The sequence below is a fragment of the Xyrauchen texanus genome, chromosome 31 (genome assembly GCF_025860055.1).
Source record: "Xyrauchen texanus isolate HMW12.3.18 chromosome 31, RBS_HiC_50CHRs, whole genome shotgun sequence".
In the NCBI taxonomy this organism is placed as follows: Eukaryota; Metazoa; Chordata; class Actinopteri; order Cypriniformes; family Catostomidae; genus Xyrauchen; species Xyrauchen texanus.
Genome location: NC_068306.1, coordinates 5,024,947 through 5,036,105, shown reverse-complemented (window position 1 = coordinate 5,036,105; position 11,159 = coordinate 5,024,947). Strand labels below are relative to the sequence as shown.

The 11,159-nt window shown below is 40.1% G+C and overlaps 1 pseudogene; it reads left to right on the top strand.

Moving 5' to 3' along the window:
• The first annotated feature begins 1,102 nt into the window (after nt 1-1,102).
• LOC127625556 (macrophage mannose receptor 1-like) lies at nt 1,103-8,809 on the top strand (annotated as a pseudogene).
• The last annotated feature ends 2,350 nt before the right edge of the window (nt 8,810-11,159 follow it).

Below are 11,159 nucleotides of genomic sequence, written 5' to 3'. Positions count from 1 at the left end.
CATTTTTAATTTAAGTGTACAAGTGCAGATTGGTCAAGTGTTCAATAAATGTATTTGTTGCAGGGAGGTTTTTTAACAACCTAAAGAGCACCTATACAGAACGTTCTCTAATGGTTATTTTTAGGTTGTATTTATATAACCATAAGGCAGTTTGTGATACAGGAATATTTTATGTAAACAATTAAACAATGGATCAACAAAAACATGGATTGTTCGCTGATTATTTATTTTTATAGACTGATTGTTTTATTTATGATTAATGATGCATGAATGTATGAATATATAAAAAATTGAGGGTAAGAGGACATTAAGAGAACATTGGGAGAACGTTATGCAAACTTAAAAACAACGCTCTATTTCCGTAAAGAAAACTTTCCAGGATAACCAAAAACAAAACTAAAAATGTGTGTTCTGAGAACCAAAAACAAACGTTACTGGAACGTTTTGGGAACCAAAAATCATTAGCTGGGTAAACTCTAAAAGCTTTCTTTCGAGGCCTTTACTTGATATTATTTTGATACGTGAGTGAAATAATATGTTTTTATTCTACTCGTGTTCTTTCCGATCAGCACGATGTTTTGTCCACATGTTTGACAGTATGGATTCAAGAGTAAACATACAGTCATTTCCTCACTTATTTAATAAATAATGTGTCTAAATTTCAACATCATCACATACTTTGAACTCAATAATTTCATAAATACTTTTGAATCCAGGAAATTCCTTGCTTGGATTACTTTTGTTTATTTATGAATCATGTAGTTAGCATTTTGCTTGTGCACTCACAGAAGCCAACGCAGAACTATAAATGCAAACCAACATGTTGACCACTGCTCAAAGCCCACACCATATATATAATGCTGAAGTATAAATCAGCCTTTGTTTTTACAGCAGCTATAAGATTATCTTTGGGAAGTGTGTAAAATGATGCTGATCTTGTTCTCTCCTCAGCTGTTTTCAGTTTATCGGTTGAATGTCGATTTCACTTTGTGAATCAGAAAATGAACTGGTATGATGCTCAGAGTTACTGCAGAGAGAATTACACCGATCTGGCCACCATCAACAACATGAAAGACACAGAAGATCTGCTGAAGATACCTGCCTCAGATACTGTCTGGATCGGACTGAAGAGGACATGGGAATGTGTTTATATGGGAAGCGATGGAAAGTGCTATGATGCTGATTGCACTACTAGACATCCTTTCATCTGTTATAAAGGTGAGCTCAGCTGTTTTCTAACAGTGTCTGAGTAAAGTATATTAATCTGCTATAGACCATTTCAAGGAAGTGATATTTTTGTTCCTTGACCATTTCCTGCTAGTTGTCATACTCATTCAAAACAACAGCGGGCGGCGCTTCATTCATAGTGACTCTAACACAATTAACACTACTAACGTTTACCCGATTGTCATAAAATGTCATTATTAAAATGTGTACCATGTTGTTCAGTGGCTGGATCATCCCTGGATGCCTGAACTAACGGAAAATAAAGTGTCTATATATCACTACTAATGGACGCATGAACCGCTGCAATGAAGCGAGACAACTGGATATGTGCATTACTAAAAACTGTAGCACATATTTTATCTCTGGTAGATGAACGACGTTTATGCCAACTAATTAAGATTGAGAGACTATAGATCACTCACATTTTAACAAATGAAGCTGCGCAAGTCATTTACATTTACAGTCATTTAGCAAACGCTTTTATCCAAAACGACATAAAAATGAAGAACATAAGCAATTTATCACTCAAAAGGCAACAATATACAGTGGGGCAAAAAAGTATTTAGTCAGCCACCAATTGTGCAAGTTCTCCCACTTAAAAACATGAAAGAGGCCTGTTATTTTCATCATAGTTACACTTGAGAAAATGAGAAAAAAAAAACAAATCCAGAAAATCACATTGTAGGATTTTTAATGAATTTATTTGCAAATTATGGGGGAAAATAAGTATTTGGTCAATAACAAAAGTTTATCTCAATACTTTGTTATATACCCTTTGTTGGCAATGACAGAGGTCAAACGTTTTCTGTAAGTCTTCACAAGGTTTTCACACACTGTTGCTGGTATTTTGGCCGTTCCTCCATGCAGATCTCCTCTAGAGCAGTGATGTTTCGGGGCTGTCGCTGGGCAACACGGACTTTCAACTCCCTCCAAAGATTTTCTATGGGGTTGAGATCTGGAGACTGGCTAGGCCACTCCAGGACCTTGAAATGCTTCTTACGAAGCCACTCCTTCGTTGCCTGTGCGGTGTGTTTGGGATCATTGTCATGCTGAAAGACCCAGCCACGTTTCATCTTCAATGCCCTTGCCGATGGAAGGAGGTTTTCACTCAAAATCTCACGATACATGGCCCCATTCATTCTTTCCTTTACACGGATCAGTCGTTCTGGTCCCTTTGCAGAAAAACAGCCCCAAAGCATGATGTTTCCACCCCCATGCTAGTATGGTGTGCAACTCAGCATTCTAGTTGAGTTTTTACCAAAAAGTTTTATTTTGGTTTCATCTGACCATATGACGTTCTCCCAATCCTCTTCTGGATCATCCAAATGCTCTCTAGCAAACTTCAGACGGGCCTGGACATGTACTGGCTTAAGCAGGGGGACACGTCTGGCACTGCAGGATTTGAGTCCCTGGCGGCGTAGTGTGTTACTATTGGTAGATTTTGTTCCTTTGGTCCCAGCTCTCTGCAGGTCATTCACTAGGTCCCCCCGTGTGGTTCTGGGATTTTTGCTCACCGTTCTTGTGATCATTTTGACCCCACGGGTGAGATCTTCGTGGAGCCCCAGATCGAGGGAGATTATCAGTGGTCTTGTATGGCTTCCATTTCCTAATAATTGCTCCCACAGTTGATTTCTTCACACCAAGCTGCTTACCTATTGCAGATTCAGTCTTCCCAGCCTGGTGCAGGTCTACAATTTTGTTTCTGGTGTCCTTTGACAGCTCTTTGGTCTTGGCCATAGTGGAGTTTGGAGTGTGACTGTTTGAGGTTGTGGACAGGTGCCATTAATACAGGTAACGAGTGGAGGACAGAGGAGCCTCTTAAAGAAGAAGTTACAGGTCTGTGAGAGCCAGAAATCTTGCTTGTTTGTAGGTGACCAAATACTTATTTTCCCCCATAATTAATAAATTCATAAAAATCCTACAATGTGATTTTCTGGATTTTTTTTTATTTTAATTTTGTCTCTCACAGTTGAAGTGTACCTATGATGAAAATTACAGGCCTCTCTCATCTTTTTAAGTGGGAGAACTTTCACAATTGGTGGCTGACTAAATACTTTTTTGCCCCACTGTATCCAAGTTCTCAGAGTAGCAGAAATGGACAAGAAAAGTCCTCATGTGTAGATGCTCAGTATCAACAACATGTCTGGATAAGTCACTTTAAAGGATCTGGTAATGATGGTCAGTAGCGTTCTAATTCTTTTGTTATTGTTTACAACCTTGAAATGGTCTAAAACACTGTTCATAAACACACATTTTTTTTGATAAAACATGAATGCAGTTGCTTGTCTTTCTCTATACACACACACAAAAAGTTGCAGTTTCCCAAAAAGTATTTGCTGACTTCTGTACACTTATTACTAGGGATTTGTCCCTGAAGCTGAAAATCATATTTGGAAAGGCACAAATAATGACTTCTGAAATTCATCTGAATAATAGAAAAAATATTCGATTGACTGATTATACAAGAAGTACAAGTTTAAAGCTGACATTTTAAATAAACATCCAAAATCGCAACAACTGTATTAGTCGGTGAATCCAATTTTAGTAGTGTAAAACTTATGAATGAAAGTGTGCACAGTATGATTTATAATTGGATAAGAGTGGTCTCGACTTCATTTACAATTGTGATTAATTGTGGAGTCGAGACCTCGGAGACCATGGCCCTTGACGGGAGGAACATTTAATAAGAAACTACATAATTTTCCACTTTCCACTTGCAATGTGAGTGCAATGATGATTTTACATTGGAGATCATCAATCCACCTCTTGAAGGAATATTCTGCCTTAAAATAGGCCTGGGAGATGGCCACAGGACAGGGAATTTGTCAGGAGGCCTCGGAGGCCTGGGAGGTAGCCACAGGACAGGGACTGAGACAGGATGCCTGGGAGGTGGCAACAGGACAGAGAGACTGGGTCAGGAGGCCCAGGAGGTGGCCACAGGGCCACAGACATGGAGAACTCCAAGGGCGGAGCCATGGAAGATTCAGGTGGCGGAGCCATGGAGGGCGGAGCCGAGGAAGACTCAGGTGGCAGAGCCATGGAAGGCTCAGGAGGTAGAGCCGTAGAAGGTTCCAGAGACAGGGCCGTGGTAGGCGGAGTCATGGAGAACTCTGGGGGTAGAGCAGTAGAAGGCGGAGTCATGGAAGGCTCAGGCGGCGGAGCCGTAGAAGGCTCTTGAGACGGAGCCATGGAAGGCGGAGCCGTGGAAGGTTCTGAAGATGGAGCCTTGGAAGGCTCAGGAGGCGGAGCCGTGGAAGGTTCTGAAGGCAGAGTCGTGGAAGGCTCTGGAGGCGGGGCCCTGAGAGGCTCGAGAGGCCAAGCCCTGGAAGGCTTGAGAGGCCAAGCCCTGGAAGGCTCGGGAGGCGGAGCCCTGGGAGGCTCAGGAGGCGGAGCCCTGGGAGGCAGAGCCCTGGAAAGCTCGAGAGGCCGAGCCCTGGGAGGCTTGGGAGGCGGAGCCCTGGGAGGCTCGGGAGGTGGGGCCCTGGGAGGCTCGAGAGGTGCTGGCTCTGGGACGGTCGAGGCTACAGGCGCTGACTCTGGGACGGTCGAGGCTACAGTGCTGGCTCGCTGGCCGTGGCAGGTGTGGGCTCTGGCTCGCTGACCATGGCAGGCGTAGACTGGGGAGCAGAAGCCTTTCCTCTTCTCCTCCTCCTCCATGCAGACGAAGCTGGCAGCGCTGGCTCTGGGACGGACGAGGCTGCCAATGCTGGCTCTGGAACGGACGAGGCTGGCAACGCTGGCTCTGGGACGGATGAGACTTCCCTGAAGAACACCACCAAGGAATACTCAGGAAGTCTGCCACATTTGCCAGCTCCAGAAACTCACGAACTTGATCCTCCACTGGGCGATCCTCCTGCTTGAGGTAGAGAAGCCTGTAGTTTGCCTGGTGCACTGCTAGATCCATAACGTGGTCGGTCGTTCTGTTTTGAATCAGACGAGGGCAGACGAGGAGTGAGGATCTAAATGCAGTTCATTTTAATGAAGGAATAAACGGTGAAGAGGACAACTAAAAATAAAACAACACAGGGAACAAACAAAATATTTACGAGGGAAAAACAAAGTATAAACATGAAAAACATCCACGGAGGGCACGGGCAGGAACACAATCAAGGACAACCATAACATTCATTAGACGACCGACAATGAATGAACAAACAACAGGGTTTAAATACAGAAGGATGATGATTAAATTAAACTCAGGTGAGAACAATGACAGTGATGAGGGCAGGGGGATTATAGTTCGGGACAGGTGACAGGGGATAAACACTGAGCAGACAACGGGGGATCGTGACAATAACAGTCTGAGTTCAGTCCGAGTCCAAAAGGTGCCAAGTCGGACTCAAGACTGAGTCCAAAACAGGCGGATTCCGACTTGAGTCCAAAAGGGGCAGAATCAGACTCAAAGTGTCCAAAAAAAGGCAGAGTCCAAAAGGGACTGAGTCAGACTCAAGACCGAGTCCAAGTCTGATTCGATAAAGTGCCTTACTCTAGCTATTTATTCTACTTCTTTTCACTACTTCTGCAAGTGTAATTTAACTAAATAATGATGTCCTCCACATTATGTTGAAATATGTGCTATCAAATCAGACTTGAGTATATCATAAAAATTCCTGATAGATAGACTCACGGGACTTTTTCTGTAATAATAACTTCATAATAATGATAATAATAATAATTCAGAATAATATAAATGAACAATAATAATATTATTAGGCTATTAATATGAATAGGCATATTTTATATATAGAAACAATAAAACATTTTTTTTATTATTAAATTAAAAGTTTTACTTAATTTCGATGCACTTCGGGTTTAAGCACACCTACATCGGTTCTGTCCGAATACAGATACAGACAATGGCTTGGTGTCCTAACAGAGTAACAACAGGTGGAGTTCAGCACATTCACTGACAAACACAATGTGTCTTATCTACTGTTTTAGCATTTCAACTAAATTCTTTATGTATTTGCTTGAAACGTGAAATATGTATTTCTAATAAATGCAATATGTGTATCCAAATACTTTTTGGGGCCATACATACATTTAAGACAATGATAGAATGATATAATCTTTCTCTTCTAAAGACAGCAGTAGAGAATATGTTGTTGTGAATTCTTCAGTGAATTGGACAGAAGCTCAGAGTTACTGCAGAGAGAATCACACTGATCTGGCCAGTGTGAGGAACAAGTCTGAGAATCAGATGATTCAGCAGATCATACAAAATCAGAAGGTCTGGATCGGTCTGTTCAGAGACTCATGGGACTGGTCAGATGGCAGTAACTCCCCATTCAGAAACTGGAAATCTGGGGAACCCAATGGAAACATTCCTGGAAAGGAAATCTGTGCCGGGGTTTCAGTGAGTGAAAACAAGGGACAATGGATAGACGACTGTTGTGACGCACCATATCCATTTGTGTGTTACGATGGTGAGTAGATACACTCACACATAAACAATCATGTGTCTTAATTAGGGCTTTCGATTTAGCGTTAATTCAGTGCTTGTAGTACCACCTGTTTACTCCAGGGGGCAGTAAGTGAAACTTCAGCTGTATGAGCAACACACAGTTTATATAGTGAAGAAACACTTCAGCAGAACAACATGTGTTACATTCTTGCGTTCTAAACACTTGATGGAGCGCAAATCCGATTATTTAAGTATTGTAAGTATTAAACTATATTTAATGACACAGTGACCTAAAGATTGTGTGTTTATGACACAACACACCCGAGACGCTACACAAGCATGTCTGACGCAGGTGTACATTGACGGGTCCTTAAACAAGCCCTCATAATAAATCTCTGATTGATAAATTCACTTGTGAAATGGATTACTGTGAACTGTGTGTCAATGATTGACTTATGATCAATAATATGGTAGTAAACAATACATTGTATTCTAAAGATGCTTTTATATTGTCTTATCAATGATGAACTCTTCTGCTACAAGAATGTGATGCATTTTAATTATCTGAATATTTTTAATTTTATATATATATTAGGGCTGTCAATCGATTAAAATTTTTTAATTAAATTAATTACATGGTGTCCCGATTAATTAATAACGATTAATCACATATAAAATATTTGCTGAGAAATCCCCTCATATAATAATATTTCAATATAATGATGAAATAATGATACATAGTTACTGCGTTAAATCAACAGCCCTAATATATATATATATATATATATATAATTTTTTATATTTAAAGATAACTATGTATCATTATTTCATCATTATATATTGAATTATATTTATATGAGGGGCTTTCTCAGCAAATATTTGTATCTGTGATTAATCGCAATTAATAAATCGGGACACCATGTAATTAATTCGATTGACAGACCTAGTCTTAAAGTGTAATATTGATCTGCATTTTTTTATAATATTGAAGTCCCAAAAAATTTGCTTGTGATATATTGGTTAGTTATTATTTGAATTATTTATTAATCACTATTTATTATTATTAGTAATATTATATCTTACTATACAGTTTCATTTTCAGGCACTTAGCTTTTATTTTGAAACGTGCTTTTGTTTTGAAATGTATTTTTATTTTGATGTGAGCTTTTGACAGAAGTTTATAATATATTCACAGTGGATTAGTGCTCTGCTCTGTCATCTCATACAACATGAATGATTGAAAGCAGTCGTGTAACAGTCACCGTGTGGGTACCGAATTAAGTCGATGCTCTGTTGCCGATGCTTCAGGGCAAAAATGTCCCCATTGAAACCCATTAAAACTGCAATATTTGATCACAGTGCCATTAAAGAATGAAATCATGAATTATATGATATTCTTTCATTCTGGAGATTTTCCACCAGATGGCGCCATTTTCCTCATGTTTATTCTATGGAGCAAATACAAGCTTTTCCCCTATTCACTGATTACTGTTTATAGAGACCTGCAGGACAACTGAATACATGATGCAGATAACATTGTGTGTTTGTTTGTGTGTGTGTGTGTGTGTGTGTAAAAACAACATTAGCATTATATAAACAAACTGGCATTTAAAGGGTTAAAATCTTGAAAATGAATATTTGGTAGTTGTAATCAGGACTGATGTAACTCATTGAAAGAGGAAATATTATAATGTTTTTTGACGTGGACATGTTTGTCCATGAAGACAATTCTTTTAAATCTGACACACAAGGGTTCAAGTAAATGCTAGTTTATTGATTATATTGGTGCTATCTCTTGATGTTGTTGTGTGTGCAGATAAACTGGTTTTGATCAGAGAGAATAAGACGTGGAAAGACGCTCTGCGATACTGCAGAGAGCATCAAATGGATCTGGTGTCAGTTGAGTCTGATTGGATGCAGCGTCGCGTGATTGAGGTGGTTAAAGACGCCTCCAGCGAGGAGGTGTGGATGGGTCTATGTCTCTCCTGCACTCTGGGCTAGTGGTTCTGGGTGAGTGGAGAGACCTTGTGCTATCACAACTGGGCTCCAGGTAACGGCACCGGTCAGGAAGACTGCAGTGTGGGAGTGCGAGCCGGAGTGATTCAGTCTGGAGGAGATCATCGCTGGATCAGTCTTCCAGAAACTTACCAACTCAACTTCATCTGCAGCAAATATTAAAAGCAGTGAGTGTCTGTGTGTGTTGGGTGATAGTTATCATACAGTCAGAAATATCACAATGTTTCAAGCTTTTTCTTGTCTTTTACACTCTTATCATGTTTTTATTTGCAGTTAAATGATGTTCATTTCTCATGATTCACAAACACAGATGAGGGGTGAATACAAACATTTAAACTGTTCATTATATTTTAGTTTTGATTATATTATTTAGTATCACTGAGAATGTAAGAGCTGCCTTTTAATAAATATATTTCTAAATGAGATTTTCTTTAGTTGCTCAATCAGATTAAAGGTTTGTAACTGCAGTTTTACTGGAATACTGTGTTGAGTTTTTGTTGGTCATGATCTTAATTCATATATCTGAGAAAAGAAAGCTTTGAAAGAAATATAATTTGAGTGTCCTGTCTTTTGTCTGACTGTGATCTCTGAATTAGTTTCTTGTCAGTATCACTGCTTACTGAAAACATGCTTTCTGAAATAGAACATTAAGCACTGATTCCGGTCTATGAGCAACCTTCCTACATGCAGTGTTCAAGAGTGGAAGATCAGACACTTACCTAGAAGTAGAGCTGCATGGGTGTTATAGCAAAAAAATTATAAAATTAAAGTTCTATTCATCATAGGAAACATAGTAAATGTAAAGTAAATTCAAATCTAATAAACACAGATGTTCAGAGCCGAGGGGAATGAGAGTCCAGTGGGATTCGACAGAACACCAGGGTACTCTGGCACAGGCAAGGTCATGGTTGGGGACTCAGCTGAGGGCAATGGCAAGGCAGGGGGCTTGGGCAAGGGCAAGGGCAATGGCAATATTAAGGCAGGGGGACTTGGGCAAGGACAATGGCAAGGGAAATGGCAAGGCAGGGGGACTTGGGCAAGGGCAATGGCAATGCAAGGGGGCTTGGGTGAGAGCAATGGCAAGGGGACTTGGGCAAGGGCAAGGGGACTTGGGCAAGGGAAAGGGCAATGACAAGGCAGGGGGACTTGGGCGAAGGTAATGGAAATGACAAAGGGGTACTCTGACAAGGGTAAGGCAACAGGAGACTCTGATGAGGAAACAGGGGACTCTGCCATGTGCTAGGCAAAGGGTGGCTCTGGCGTATGTGAAGCATCAGGGGACTCAGGCAGCTCAAGGCAGATGGAGACTCCGCCGCGAGGTCAAGGCAGCTGGGGACTCTGCCACAAGGACTTTCAGGACCACATGGATCCCTGACAGAGTCAGCAGTTTACTCTGCTGGATACATCATGAGGTCAAGTTTTCTGGAATGAAGCTCTTATAACATTAACAACCCAGATGCAGTTTCATGATAACCAAAACTTAACAAGAAACCAAAACAGGAAAATAGAGACAAGGAACCAGAAAACTCTAAAAAATGAACACATTACACAAAGCTAGACAAAGCAACATGAGCAAACATTGGGGTACAAATACACACACAGATTAATAAAGAAAAGAGACACAGCTGGAAACAATAAGGGAGGGAACAAGGAAGGGAGACAAAAGAAGAACATCAAAATAAGAGTCCTAGACTTGTAGTGGCCAATAGGGGAAAGTCTCATCCTTAAGAGTAAACTTTGTAACTACGCCATTATAGGAGCAAAAAGCATCTTTCTCCGTTGATGGTGATTCAAAAGTAACCGTGTATTCTGAAATCTTTTTCTTTTTTCAAGCAACATTAAATTTGAAATATTTCATTATATTGTTGATATTTTCCAGTGCCATGTCTCATAAAAGCATGGTAGAAACTATATATATACACATATTATTCTATTTTTTATTATGTGTGAAGATTAGACTTCACCACATGTGTTTGCATGTCATGTAATTAGATTTTCAAAGGACAGATTGGTATAAAATATAACACCCAAGTTCTTCACTGTAGCAGACGGTGTAACAGTACATCCATCGAGAGTTGAGTTATATTTTAGTGGCTTATTTTGAATCATTAGTATCTCTGTTTTGTTGGAATAGAGTTGAAGGACATTTCTGTCCATCCAATCTTTGATTTCATTGATACATTCTGCTAATTTGGAGACTTGTGAATTTTCGTTGGTTTTAGAAGAAATGTAAAGTTGTGTATCGTCGGCATAACAGTGGAAACTTATTCCATGATTCCTGTCAGAGGACTTCTTGTCTTTCTGAACAATGTGCATCAGCAGTCAAAAGCCTTGTGAGGGTTCTAGATCATTTAAAAGTGCCACATACAGTTAATTATCCTAGTCAATACTGGTTTTCCAGCCCGATGGACTTCTGCAAAAGCACATGCACAAAGGCTATAGCTGTTCAGTAATTATGCATTTTAAAAATCACTCGTTTCCAAATCCCAACAATCTTCCCAGACATTAAGTT